Genomic DNA, 15,859 nt, shown 5'->3' with positions numbered 1-15,859 from the left:
GAATGAGGTAATTAAAAACAATGATGCTGAAGAAGTTCTTTGTGAAGAGAAGGAAGGTGAAACATGGTATATTCCACACCATGGAGTTTATCATTCCAAAAAAAGAGTGGTTTTTGATCGCTCGGCTAAGTACAAGGGAACTTGCCTAAATGATCATCTCCTGTCGGGCCCAGATTTGACAAATACTCTAACTGGTGTTCTTATCAGATTTCGACAGAACCATGTTGCTCTGACATCAAAGGGATGTTTCATCAGTTTCATGTGCGCGAAGTGGATAGAGACTATCTACGTTTCCTGTGGTGGAAGGATGGGAACTTCAGTGTGGAGCCGCAGGAATTCCGTATGAAAGTTCACCTTTTCGGTGCTGCATCTTCACCGGGATGTGCCAACTATGGGTTGAAACATCTCGCTAAGGAGAACGAGAGCCTGTTTCCTCTGGGCTCCCAATTCATTATGAGGGACTTCTATGTGGATGACGGTGTCACAAGCATAGCAGATGTAGATGAGGCTATTCAGCTTGCAAAAGAAGCCCAAAGGCTCTGTGCTATGGGTGGTCTGCGAATACACAAATTTGTGTGTAACAATGCAAAGGTGCTTGAGAGTATAGCACCATCTGAGTGTGCCACTGAAGTAAAGGCTCTTGATCTTGCCTTTAGTGATTCATCGCTGGAAAGAGCCTTAGGAATCCACTGACACATTGAGTCAGACAGTTTCAGGTTCCATACCCGTTTGAAGGACCAACCAGAAACCAGGCGTGGTATACTATCCACTGTTGCCTCTCTTTATGACCCACTTGGGCTTATTGCTCCTTTCCTGCTAACTAAGAAAAGGGTTCTACAAGAAATGTGTAGGCATGGTACAGGTTGGGATGACCCACTCATCAGTAAACTGCAACCAGTCTGGAGATCCTGGAAGAGTGATCTGGCAAATTTGGATAAAATCACCATACCCCGATGCTATGTACCAGCTGACTTTGGAAAGGTCACAAAGAGAGAGCTACATCACTTCTCTGATGCAAGCACGTATGGTTATGGCCAGTGCTCATATTTGAGACATGTGAATGAAAATGAAACTGTTCATTGTGCTCTGATTATGGCAAAGTCCAGAGTTGCTCCAATCAAAGCTGTGACCATCCCCAGGTTAGAACTGACTGCTGCTGTTGTATCAGTTGCAGCAAGCAATACTCTAAAGGAAGAACTGGGAATTTCAGGGATTGATGAATACTTCTGGACTCCAAGGTTGTACTGGGGTACATTAACAACAAGGCAAATTGCTTCCACACATTTGTATCAAATAGGATTCAGAAAATACATCTCAGTACAACTCCTGAGCAGTGGCGATATGTTTCTACTGACAAGAATCCTGCAGACCTTGCATCGAGAAGTTCTAGTGCAAGCAAGCTTCTGACATCGAACTGGTTTACTGGACCCAAGTTCTTATGGAAGAAAGAGGTATCACCAGAGGTAGAGGTAATCCCAGAAATCCCATTTGGGGACCCTGAAGTTAAAAGGGTTCAAGCACTAAATTTGGAGTCTGCAGAACAAGCGACTCTTTCAGACCGCTTGTCAAAGTTTTCTTCATGGTGCAAGGTCAAACAAGCTGTTGCGCGACTTCTTCGGCGAGCAAAGAGTGACAAGTAAACAAGTCACAGAACAGTTCAGGAGTGAGAGGATGCACAGCTCATCATTACAAGAGATTTACAGAGATGAGTGTATCCAGATGAGATTCAGCTACTTAGTAATGGCTTACAACTTTCACGCCAGAGTAAACTGTTTCGATTGGATGCCTTTCTTGACAAAGATGGAATCCTCAAGGTGGGAGGAAGACTGAAAAATGCATCTCACCATATAACGAGGATGATAATAGCTCATCATCATGAACAGGTTAAACACCAAGGAAGGGGTATAACCATCAACGAGATCAGATCAAATGGATATTGGATCCCAGGAATGAACAGAGCTGTTGCATCTTATGTGCTGTTACGCAGTGAGGGGTGGTGAGGGAAACATCAGACTTCACTCTATCTTAATTAAAGTAATTGTTTTATTATCTCTTGCCAACATCATACACATGCAGACAGTAACTTTTCAAAATGGCTCCCAATCCATTTCCTGCTCCCTTTAAATACTCTAAAGACACACCTTAATACAGACTGGCCTATAAAAGAGCTGCAATTGAGGCAGGCTTCCTCTTTACTGGGAAAACAAGATGGCCACCACAAAGGTAACCTGCAACACTTTGTTACTCAAATGCTTCCCAACATTACTCACTACCCCCCCCCCCTTCTGGTCGACACATCTCCGGCAAACGGGAAAGATAGTCAGCAATAAGATTGTTCTTACCCGGACAATGCTGGACGGTGAACTGGTATGGCTGGAGGGCTAGGCACCAGCGCAGTATCCTCGCATTCTGATGTTGCTTGGAGTGCATCCACACCAGGGATCGGTGATCCGTCTGAAGAATAAATTCTCTTCCAAGGAGATAATATTTCAACGAATTGCCCACTTAATTGCCAGTCCTTCTTTCTCTACTGTAGAATAGTTTTTTTCCCTGTCAAACAGCTTCTTACTTAAGAAAAGCACAGGTTTTTCTTCACCAGCTTCTCCTTGAGCCAGCACTGCTCCAAGTCCAACATTAGAGGCATCTACCTGTACAACAAATGGTTTGGAAAAATCCGGGCTTTGCAAAACAGGGGCTTCAGAAATCTGTCTCTTTAAACATTGGAAGGCATGTTCACAGTCGTCATTCCACATCACTTTAGAAGCATGTTTTCTCGTGAGATCTGTAAGAGGGGCTGCCAAGGTTGAGAAATGGGGAATAAACCTCCGATACCAGCCAACCAAGCCCAGAAACGACCTCACTTGCTTTTTGGTTTTAGGTCTGGGAATTGTTCGTATAGCCTTTACCTTTTCAACTTGTGGCTTTATTTGTCCATGGCCAACAATGTATCCTAGATACCTCACCTCTTCTTGTGCCCAGGCACACTTGCTCACATTCAGAGTCAAACCAGCCTCCTGGATCTTTGCCAACACAACCTTTAGATGCTGCAGGTGTTCCTCCCAAGACTCACTGTAAATCACCACATCATCCAGGTAGGCAGCTGCAAACTTTGAACAACCATTAAGGACAATGTCCATCAACCTTTGAAAAGTTGCAGGTGCCCCATGAAGACCAAAGGGCAACACGGTGTACTGAAATAAGCCCATTCCTGAAATTTGGAAGGCTGTGTATTCTTTACAGGACGGCTCTAAGGGCACTTGCCAGTAACCCTTACACAAATCTAAGGTTGTAATGTATCTAGCCTTTCCTAGTCTTTCCAGTAGCTCATCAATCCGTGGCATCGGATACGAATCAAAACAGGAAATACTATTTAGCTTTCTCATGTCTGAACAAAATCGTAGTTGAGGGGAGTCTTTCTTTGGAACAAGTACAATGGGGTTTGACCACTCACTCCTTGAGGGCTCAATCACTCCCAGTTCCAGCATCATCTGAACCTCCTTCCTCAATGGTTCCACCATCCGTTCTGGTATCCTGTAAGGCTTAAGACGAAGAGGTTTTGTGTCTTTCAAGATGATGTTATGTGTTATGACATTTGTTCGCATTTGACATTTGTTATGACATTTGTGTGTCTAAGAACAAAGATGGAAAGGATTGCCTCACCTCGTTCAACTGTTGCCACTGATCTTCAGTCAGATGTTCAGGAGGGTCTTCAGATTTGGGCATGCCTCTGAATGGGCTCATCTCAGCTTCTCCAACCTCCAGAATGCCACTGTCTTCAGGCCGAACATCTTGTACCATCAGGATTTGCTTCACACCTGGTTCTGGGGCGTTTCTTTCATGATACTCTTTTAACAAGTTTACATGTAGCAGTTGCTTTGATTTGTGTTTCTCTGGACAAATGACCTCATATGTCACTGGGCCGGTTTTTCTGGCCACAGTATAAGGTCCTTGCCACTTAGCCAGCAACTTACTTGGTCCAGTAGGCAAAAGTACCAAAACTTTTTGACCAGTCTTTAGTTCTCTCTCACAGGCATGCTTGTCATACCATACCTTTTGCTTTTGCTGCGCCTTCTGCATATGGTCTCTAACCTGTTCTCTGTATGTTTCCAGTTTGTCTCTCATCTGCAATATGTAGGAAATGATGTTCATCGTCGAAGCCACTTCAGTAGACCCCGGTGCCACTCCAGCCACCCAGTTCTCTTTCAGCATATCCAGGGGGCCTCTAACCTGCCTTCCATAGAGCAGCTCACAAGGGGAGAAACCAGTTGAAGCCTGTGGTACTTCTCTGTATGCAAACAACAGAAAAGGCAACCATTTATCCCAACCTTTGCCAGTATCATCAATAAACTTTCTCAACATTTGCTTTAATGTACCATTAAATCGTTCCACCAGACCGTCCATTTCTGGATGGTAGGGAGTAGTTCGAATACCTTTTACACCAAGTTGGTCATAAAGAGACTTTATCAAATGTGACATAAAACTGGTACCCTGATCTGTCAGGATCTCCTTTGGAATGCCAACTCTGGAAAAAAGGTCTACTAAGCATCGAACAATGTGTTTGACCTGCAGAGAACGCAGTGGATAAACATCTGGATATCTTGTGGCATAATCACAAATGACTAATGCATATTTATGACCACTACTGCTCTTAGGTAAAGGACCTATGATATCCATAGCTATTCTCTCATAAGGTACATCCATTATTGGTAATGTTTGCAACGGGGCTCTGTCTGAAATTTTGGTAGGAGCCACTTTCTGACATTCATGACATGTTTTGCAGTAGTCAACCACATCCTTGTACAATCCTGGCCAGTAAAAACGTTGAGCAACACGATTGTAAGTCTTTGCCTGTCCTAAATGTCCTGACCATGGTACAGTGTGGCCCAAATGCAGGATTACTGATCGGTACTCTTTTGGTACAACAAGTCTGGGTTTCTCCATGTCCGCTAGATACAGAAGTTTATCCTTTATTATGAAAGGTTCTCCAGTTACACTTTTAAGCCCTACATCATTTTCTTTTCCATCATCCACGTTGCATGCTTTCTTAAAGAGAGGTTTTAAAGATGAATCATTTTCCTGTCTTTCTCTAAAATTATTGGGAAACTCCCACTGAAGATCAATAGGTGGAGACATTGGTAAGGTTGGTTCTGGAAAGTTTGCCCTACCACTGTTTTTATTTTTCTCCTGCCTACGTTGTCGTTTTGTTTTCCTGAGTTTACTCCCTCCTTCAAATAAGTCTTCATCTACATCAGGCAGTGGTTCTAAACCCCTTTTCATTGAACGAGTGACAACAGCACAGGAATAGGCTTCAGAGTTATTATGAACCAAACTGTCTAAGATTGGTAAGTCTTCTCCCAAAATGACATCATATGCTAACTGATCCAACACTCCTACAGTTAACATAAATGCTTGGCCCTCAAGTTCAATAGTGACATCTGCTGTTGGATAATCTTTTTGACACCCATGAACACAAGTAATATTTACAGGTTTGTTAAAGTCAGGTAATACATTGCTCAACATAGAAGATTTAACCAAGGTTTGTGAGCTACCAGTGTCAGCAAGAGCCTTTACTGTTCGGCCATTTATTGAAACATCTACCCCATGTTTATGTGGCACTAAACCATCACCAGTAAGTTCCCCCTCAAGACCTGTGGAGGGAACTACACACAACTCTACTGACTTTGGTTTTCTTAGGGGACATAAAGAAGCTTTATGACCAGGCTGCTGACAGTAATAGCAAATGAGGTTGTACCTTTGACTGCAATGTATAGGCTTCTTACCACCCCTAGTGTCCAAGCTTTCAACACTAGTCACCCCTGGAGGTTTTACCTCCCCAAACCTTGGTCTCCCCACAGTCATCTTTGACTTAGAAGGTTCACGATGAGCAGCTAGGTAACGTTCAGCCAGATCTGCAGCTTCCTCTCCTGTCTTTGGGTTGTTCTCTTTCACCCATGTGCGGACATCTGACTGCAGCACGCGAAGAAACTGTTCCAAAATAATGGTTTCACCGATCTCTTCTTTGCTCCGACTGTCAGGACGCATCCATCGCTTATAGAGTCCCTTTATCCGATTGTAGGTTTCATGCACACTCTCTCCCATGGGTACACTGGTGCTCCGGAACCGGTATCTGTAGGTCTCCTCTGTTACATTAAACTTGGATAACACTGCAGCTTTAATGGCTTCATAAGAGTCAGACTGTTCTTCATCCATGCCAGCATAAGCTTCAAGGGCTTTTCCAGTCAATAAGGTGACCACTCTAGCTGCCCATTCAACTTGCGGCCATCCCCACGTTTTAGCTATGCGTTCAAATCGTACAAAAAAACTTTCAGGATCCTCACCTTCCCTGAAGTCAGGTATTCTTGGCTCACCCCCACGGTGTGTTTCTGCTCTCTGCACTGGAGCAGGTTGAACGACATGCATTTGAGACTGTGCAGGCAGTGGTTGAGATGGAGAAGGCAGCTCAGCTTGGTGCTCAGTGGCTCCGTGAGGTGGCTGCACAGCTGATAGTGGAGGCAGTTTCCCAGCCTCTTGCTTTGGACAAACAGCTGCTGTAGAAATGTCACTCTGGACAGAAGGTTGAAGTTCAGAATGTTCAACATGTTGCAGCCTTGGTATATTGTCACTCAGTTGTTTTATCTGTTCAAACAGTATTGCTTCTGTTCTTTTGGAATGCCGCATAAATTCTCTAATTTCATCAAAGATATCCGATTCAGAAAGTTCTTTACTCACGACACCAACTGCAGTCTGCTTAGGTCGTACTACTGGTTCAAAATCATCCTCATTAGCCATTGCTCCTTCAGGTGGTGGATCTGGCTCAATTGTTTGTCCACCTTCTCTTTCTTCCATGTCAGCAAGGGGGTTTTTCCTTGTCCAACGGTTTCTTCCACGTCCTACACCCCTCATTCAGCGTGTTCGGTCCCTCATTCACAGGCGTAACCAAATCCCACTGCTGCCACCAACTGTTACGCAGTGAGGGGTGGTGAGGGAAACATCAGACTTCACTCTATCTTAATTAAAGTAATTGTTTTATTATCTCTTGCCAACATCATACACATGCAGACAGTAACTTTTCAAAATGGCTCCCAATCCATTTCCTGCTCCCTTTAAATACTCTAAAGACACACCTTAATACAGACTGGCCTATAAAAGAGCTGCAATTGAGGCAGGCTTCCTCTTTACTGGGAAAACAAGATGGCCACCACAAAGGTAACCTGCAACACTTTGTTACTCAAATGCTTCCCAACATGTGCATCAGTGTGTCAAATGCAGGAAACTCAGGGGATCAGTGGAGGAGCAGCGAATGGCAGACCTGCCATCTGAGCGGGTGGATCCATCTCCACCTTTCACTTATTGCGGAATGGACTGTTTTGGGCCATTTTTTACAAAGCAAGGGCGTAAGGTGAATAAATGTTATGGTCCGCTTTTCACATGCCTTTGTTGTAGAGCAATTCACATTGAAATGGTAAATGATATGTCAGCAGATGCCTTCATTAATGGCCTCCGATGTTTTGTTTCCATAAGAAGAGCAGTACGACAAATAAGATGTGACCAAGGAAGCAATTTTGTTGGAGCTAAGAATGAAATGTATAATGCGCTGAAACAGATGGATGTCAATCGTCTGACCTCATTCTTGGCTGAGAGGCAGTGCAACTTCATTATGAATGCTCCCCATTCAAGCCATGTTGGAGGTGTCTGGGAGAGACAGATCAGAACAGTAAGAAATGTACTTCGGTCCACTCTTTCACTCTCACCTGGAAGATTAGATGATGCCTGTTTGAGGACATTGTTTTACGAAGCAATGTCTATTGTGAACAGCCGTCCACTCACTGTGGATAACCTGAATGATCCAAATGGTCCAGAACCGCTGACTCCTACTCACTATGAAACCCACTGGAGCCTTACCACCTCCTGGGACGTTCATCAGAGAAGACATGTATGCTCATAAGAGATGGCGTCATATCCAGTATCTAGCAGAGCAATTCTGGAACCGCTGGAGAAGAGAGTATCTCTCTAATATTGCCACTAGACAACGTTGGCATATTTCTAGAAGAAATCTGAAAGTTGGTGACATAGTCATCGAAAGGATGGATGATCTGCCACGGAATGAGTGGAGATTAGCCAGAGTTGAAGAAACAGTCGCTGATAAAGATGGGCTTGTGAGGAAAGTTAAGATTCGTCTTGGAGACCAGAAAATGAAAAGGGAGGGTCAATGTTCTGGGAAGCCATCTATTGTTGAACGGCCCATTCAGAAACTGATCTTGCTTTTAGAGGCTGTCTAAGACAACAACTATATCCTTTATTGTATGAAGACTTGTGGACATTACCTGCAGGCTCATGCATGGATAATTCTTTGTTTTTGTTATGTAAAAGGCCTTGTGGTTAAAGTCATTTGTTTTTAAAAATCATTATTGTTATGGTTCTCCCTTTTGTTAAAACACTCATGATTTGGTGGGAGTGTAAATGACCTTTAAATTTGGTAAATATTTTTATGTTTCTTTGAAAGGTACTTCAGTTTTATTTTGAAATCCATGCTTTTATTTTGAAACAGGAAACTCGCGCAAAACCGTTAAAGGGCTTGTTAGTAACGTTTCTTTTAGGATATGGTAAATAGTGTGCCTTAAAGTGAAAAATATGTACGTTTCCTTTGTCAATTAGTACCTGGCTGACAGTGGCACAAGGTTTGTTAATGTTTCCTTTAACAGAATAAGTTACGTGCAATCAAAATGTTGTTTAATAGAGTTTATGTGTTGTTAACCTTGACCTTGACCTTTATGTGTAGTTGTAAGTTAGTGAGATGATATAATGAATTGAATGATGTAAATTTGATGTATATGCTACATGTGAGCAGGAGAAATTTGTTTCCTTTGATGTTATGGTATTAATATTGCTGGTTCAGTGTCTTCACTGAATGTTTCAATAAAAACTTTTCCAATAAAACCTCTGTGAAGCATCAGTATAAGAGACCATCATTCAGCCAGGGATGCTACAATATATATATATATATACACATAACTAGTAGCTCAGTGTTCCAACATTCGAAAGAAGGGACTGCTCTCACGGCTAGAGATTAACGAAGTACAACATAAATGCTACAGCAAGGGGGAGCCAGGACGCCAGGTCAGGGGGGAGAAATTATCTCCCCCACCCGAGATTGGGTACCAAGCCCCAAGTGCGTTAGGAGAAGGATTGTTGAGTGCGAGAGGAACTGACCTGAAAAATAGGATCATGGCCAAGCTTGAAACCTGGACCCCCGTAGCCAGTTACCAAGATTACGTGAAGTACCCTCAGAAGGTCTGCTAGATGATGTTAATGCAGCACTACGGACGATACCTACAGCCATGATTACTGACACTAACAAGCTGATCTACAATACGGCAGCAGTGATTAGTGAGATGCTTGGCTACAAGTTGAACAGCCACAAGGTGCAGTACCCTCCATGGAGAAGGAGGCTAGAGGCTAAGATCAAGGTAGCACGGAGGGAGTTTAGCCAACTATCGGAATTGCAGAAAGGTGTGACGAGAAAGGTGCCAAAGAAGTACAGGAAGCTGTCCATACCTGAGGCCTTGGAAACTGCCAAGCAACGACACACAGCCTTGGCCAGCCGCTTGAGGAGGTACACCAGAGAGATAGAAGGCAAGAGAATAAACCAGCTGTTCTCCACAGAACCAGCCAAGGTGTACTCTCAACAGCACCACCAAGGCTGGAGGCAGAACAATACTGGAAGAGCATATGGGAGAAGGACGCAACCCATACCGGCAATACTCAGTGGCTAGGGGATCTGAGGGCCGACCACAGCGACCTCCCCGAACAGGGTCCAGTAACCATCAGAGTGGCAGATATCCAAGAAAGGGTCTCCAGTATGAAGAGTTTGACAGCACCAGGCCCTGACATGGTTCACGCCTACTGGCTGAAGAAGCTGACTGCACTCCACGAGCGCCTTGCAGCACAAATGAACCAGCTGCTAGCTGACGAGAGACACCCGGAATGGCTAACCGAAGGCCGGACAGTCCTGATCCTGAAGGACCCCCAGAAGGGACCGGTCCCCTCCAACTACCGACCAATAACCTGCCTCAGCACCACATGGAAGCTCCTGTCAGGCATCATAGCAGCTAAGATGAACAGGCACATGGGTCAATACATGAGCGGGGCACTGAAAGGGATGGGCAAGAATACCAGAGGCGCAAAACACCAGCTACTGGCAGACCAAGCAGTCAGCCGAGACTGCAGGACCAGACTGACCAACCTGTGCACTGCCTGGATGGATTACAAGAAGGCCTATGACTCAATGCCCCACACCTGGATTCTGGAATGCCTAGAACTCTATAAGATCAACAGGACCCTGAGAACCTTCATCAGGAACTCAATGGGGATGTGGCGGACAACACTGAAGGCCAACTCCAAGCCCATAGCACAAGCCACCATCAAGTGCGGGATCTACCAAAGAGATGCTCTGTCCCCACTGCTGTTCTGCATAGGCCTTAACCCCCTCAGTGAGATAATTGACAAGACTGGCTACGGATACCGACTATGGAATGGAGCAGTTGTCAGCCACCTCCTGTACATGGATGACATCAAGCTGTATGCCAAGAGTGAACGAGACATCGTTTCACTGATCCACACCACCAGGATATACAGCAATGACATTGGAATGTCGTTCGGGCTGGAGAAGTGTAGTCGGATGGTAACAAAGAGAGGGAAGGTAATCAGAACGGAGGGGATCAAGCTACCAGAAGACAACATTGCAGACACTGAGGACAGTTACAAGTACCTGGGGATCCTGCAGGCGAATGGCAACCATGAAGAGGCCGCTAGGAAAGCTGCAACCACCAAGTACCTGCAGAGGGTCAGGCAAGTCCTGAGGAGTCAGCTGAACGGTAAGAACAAGATCCAGGCTATCAACACGTACGCCCTGCCCGTGATCAGGTACCCTGCTGGGGTAATAGGCTGGCCAAAGGAGGAGATAGAAGCCACTGACATCAAGACAAGAAAGCTCCTTACCATGCATGGAGGGTTTCACCCCAAGTCCAGCACCCTGAGGCTGTACGCTAAACAGAAGGAAGGGGCCAGGGACTGGTGAGTTTCAGCACCACAGTCCAGGATGAGACAAGGAACATCCACGAATACATCACAAAGATGACCCCAACTGACAGCGTGCTCAGTGAATACCTCAGGCAGCAGAAACCCAAGAAAGTGGAGGAAGGCAAGGAACCATCATGGAAGGACAGGCCCCTGCACGGTATGTACCACCGGCAGATAGAGAAGGTGGCTGATATACAGAAATCCCACCAGTGGCTGGACAAAGCTGGACTGAAAGACAGCACGGAAGCACTAGTCATGGCAGCACAGGAACAAGCACTAAGCACAAAATCCATTGAGGCTGGGGTCTATCACACCAGGCAAGACCCCAGGTGCAGGCTGTGTAAAGATGCTCCAGAGACAATCCAGCACATAACAGCAGGGTGTAAGATGCTAGCAGGCAAGGCATACAGGGAACGCCATAACCAAGTGGCCAGCATAGTGTACAGGAACATATGTGCCGAGTATAACCTGGAAGTCTCGGGGTCAAAATGGGAGATGCCCCCAAGGGTGATGGAGAATAACCGAGCTAAGATCCTGTGGGACTTCCAGATACAGACGGACAAAATGGTGGTGGCTAACCAACCAGACATAGTGATGGTAGACAAACATGAGAAGACGGCCGTAGTGATTGATGTAGTGGTTCCGAATGACAGCAACATCAGGAAGACGGAACATGAGAAGCTCGAGAAATACCAAGGGCTCAGAGAAGAGCTCGAGAATATGTGGAGGGTGAAGGTGACGGTGGTCCCAGTGGTAATCGGAGCACTAGGTGCAGTGACTCCCAAGCTAGGCGAGTGGCTCCAGCAGATCCCGGGAACAACAGCGGAGATCTCTGTCCAGAAGAGCGCAGTCCTACGAACAGCTAAGACACTGCGCAGGACCCTCAAGCTCCCAGGCCTCTGGTAGAGGACCCAAGCTTGAAGGATTGACCGCCCACAGGGGCGAGTGGGGATTTTTTTCATATGTACCCTGTATGTATATGTACACTGATATATTTCTAATCCTCTCCATTCAGCTCAGTCTGGTACACCTCACTACTGTCTTGCTGTCCACACATATCCTGCACCACCCTCAGATACTTCTCTGCCACTCCCGACTTCCTCACGTGGTACCACTTTCACTCTGCTTCAAATTCATGATCCTGTCTGACGTTCTTTTCACCTTCACAGACTTTTCCTTAAAGAATGTCCATACTCTATTTTTCTTCCTATCTAAACCATGGTAGAACAGTTTGAATCCATATCCGATGCTCCTGGCTTTGCTTCCGTCCCACCTGGTTACTAGCAAACACAATATATCTGCAAATCAACCATCTCTCTCCCTTTACCGGTTACAGCCCGACATTTAAAGTCTCTACACTCACCTCTTCACTCCTGCCTTTTCTCCTTTGGCCAGAAGCACAGTTTTTGCTGAAACTCTGTTGGCCAACAGGACCAGAGGCGGTCCTTGTTAAACTGGGCCCTGATAAGTCTGATATAGAGAAAACTCAGTGTTGATGATATAGCAACGATTTGATGCCTGTTGCCCTCCCTGATGCAAGCTTCCCCATTTATCCCTGCTTGAGACCGGCACTAGTTGTGCACTGTGTGAGCATATTTCTAGAAAGAGGAAATATAAAGACTGGTGGCTGGTAAGGAGAATGATTAATGTTGTCTCCCAACCATTCATCCACCCATCATTATGCCCTCCATCACTGTCACCTCCTCGGCATGGTCACCTTATTTGCTTGCTCCCATCAGTGATATAATTTTGACCACTTTCCCTTGGTCCTCTGCGTCTCCAGTTTCTAAACACAGCTTTCTCTCAAAATCCTGAAATGACGAGGTTTACCAGAACTCTAACGTTTCAGCCATGAGCTCACAAGCTGCCGTTCTCCATTTGAAATGTAAACTGCGGGTGGCCACTGAGGATGATGGGGATGTGATTCCATCTTACATGCAGGGAGAATTACAGCCACAAATTGCAGCAAGATGCAATAATTCAAGTTAGAATAGAATAGAATAGAATAGAATTCAACTTTATTGTCATTGCACATGCACAGGTACAGGGCAACGAAATGCAGTTTGCATCCATCCAGAAGTGCTTTAGTGATATAGATATATTACAATATATATTAGCAATAATATAGATATGTGAGTATATTACAGAAATGGGTCTATTATGGTATGTTATAATGTACACGGTATGAAGTATGTTGTGAATATTCTATAACTATAAGTATGTACAGGCTGTAGTGAGTACAAGCTATGTACAGGATATGAACAGGATATAAATATGAAAAACTATACAGAATATGAAATGAAATAAATAACTTTACAGAATCTGGGATATACAGCTATACAGAAATGGGAACTATGCAAGTTGTAAACAGTTGTAGGATTAAAGATTATCGAATGTACAGAATGATTATTTACACAGAGCTATACAGTAGTGCAGTTAAGATAAGTGAGGGTGTAGATAGTTTCTACAGAGGCTATATAAAGTGCTAGTGGTTGTGAGTGGTGGTTCAGTCCATGTTATTATTGTGTTTGAGGGTACAGTTGTCCATTGTGGGTGTGTGTATGTTCAGTCCATGAGTTTAACGTGGGTCAGATGTCAGGAGGCAGAGTTCAGGAGTCTGACAGCTGTGGGGAAGAAGCTGTTCCGGTACCTGGTGGTCTTAGTCCGGAGGCTCCTGTGGCGCCTCCCAGAGGGCAGGAGGGTGAAGAGTCCATGTGATGGGTGACTGGGGTCTTTGATGATTTTCCCAGCCCTTTTCAGACACCGCTTCCTGTAGATGTCTTTTATGGCAGGAAGTGGTGCTCCGGCGATGCGCTGGGCAGTTTTCACGACCCTCTGCAACGCCTTCCGGTCCGAGGCAGAGCAGTTCCCGTACCAGACTGTTATACAGTTGGTCAGGATGCTCTCGATGGTGCAGCGATAGAAGTTCACCAGGATGTCTGAGGACAGGTGGTTCTTCCTCAGAGTCCTCAAGAAGAAGAGGCGCTGGTGAGCCTTCTTGACCAGCTTGGAGCAGTTGGTCGTCCAGGTGAGATCCTCGGAGATGTGGACTCCCAGGAACTTGAAGCTGCTCACACGCTCCACAGCCGTCCCCTTAATGTGGATGGGTGGATGTGGGTCAGCATTCCTCCTGTAGTCCACGATGAGCTCCTTGGTCTTCTCGGTGTTAAGCAGCAGGTTGTTTCTGTCGCACCACTCAGCCAGACGATCCACCTCCTCCCTGTAGGCGGCCTCATCGTTGTCACTGATGAGGCCAATCACCGTGGTGTCATCTGCAAACTTAATGATGGTGTTGGAACCATCAGCAGGTCTGCAGTCGTGGGTGAAGAGGGAGTAGAGGAAAGGGCTCATCACACAGCCTTGTGGTACACCGGTGTTCATTGTGATGGTAGATGAGCAGCGGTTATCCAGCCGGACATGTTGGGGGCGGTTGGTCAGGAAGTCCAGTAACCATTTGCAGATGAGGGAACTGATACCCAGGTCTGTCAGTTTCCTGATGAGTTGTGAGGGGTGGATTGTATTGAATGCTGAACTGAAGTCTATAAACAGCATTCTGGCGTAGGTCTTGTTGTTGTCCAGGTGTGAGAGGACAGAGTGCATTGCGATGGAGACTGCATCCTCTGTGCTCCTGTTCCGGCGGTATGCGAATTGGTGGGGGTCCAGGGTGGGGGGGAGACAGGATTTGAAGTGTGCTAGGACCAGTCGCTCTAAGCACTTAGTGATGATGGGGGTGAGTGCTACTGGGCGGTAATCATTGAGGCAAGATGGGTTGGAGTTTTTGGGTATCGGGACGATGGAGGTGGATTTGAAGCAGGCCGGTACCACAGCGTGGGCCAAGGACAGATTGAATATGTCTGTGAGCACTCCTGCAAGCTCCCCAGAACACGCTCTGAGAACACGCCCGGGGATGCCATCAGGGCCTGCAGCCTTGTGGACATTGATCCTGCTCAGCACCGCTCCTACATCGGTGGGGGAGAGAGTCATAGGTTGGTGGTCTGGCGTCATGTCTGCTTTGGTTGTGGTTGTGGGGTTCCCTCGCTCAAAACGAGCATAAAAGTTGTTGAGCTCGTTGAGGAAGGAGACATCAGAGGATGCGGGGGAGGGTTTGGTGGTCCTGTAGTCTGTGATGGTCTGGAGTCCTTGCCACATGCGTCGGGGGTTGGAGTTGGAGAAGTGTTCTTCTACCTTCTTTTTGTAATGGTGTTTGGCTTTTTTGATGCCCTTCTTTAGATTAGCCCTGGCTGTACTGTAGGCGTGTGCATCTCCTGACCTAAAGGCAGTGTTGCGGGCCTTCAGGAGGAGACGAACATCCCGGTTCATCCAAGGCTTCTGGTTGGGGTACATGGTGATCCGTTTCTGGGTGGTGACACTGTCTGTGGTTTTGGAGATGTAATCCAGTACAGATGAGGCGTACTGGTCCAGGTCTGTGTGGGTGAACATATTCCAGTCTGTGTTTTTAAATCTGTCCTGGAGCACTGCGTCTGTCCCCTCTGGCCACACTTTAATTGTCCTCACAGCAGGTTTCACACGTTGGATGAGTGGTGAATACCGAGGTGTGAGGAACAGGGAGAGATGGTCCGATTGTCCAATGTGGGGGAGGGGTGTGGCTTTGTAGGCTCCAGCCAGGTTGGAATACACATGGTCTAAAGTCTTGTCTCCTCTGGTGTGGCAGGAGACATGTTGGTGGAATCTGGGGAGGACTGTCTTTAAGTTGGTGTGGTTGAAGTCGCCAGCAACAATAAAAGCAGCCTCGGGGTGTTTATTCTGGTGTTTGTTAATG

The sequence above is a fragment of the Rhamphochromis longiceps genome, linkage group LG12 (assembly GCF_057381845.1).
Source record: "Rhamphochromis longiceps isolate RC_006_pf linkage group LG12, R_longiceps_female_GT1.1, whole genome shotgun sequence".
NCBI classification, from domain to species: domain Eukaryota; kingdom Metazoa; phylum Chordata; class Actinopteri; order Cichliformes; family Cichlidae; genus Rhamphochromis; species Rhamphochromis longiceps.
This window is presented reverse-complemented; position numbering follows the sequence as displayed.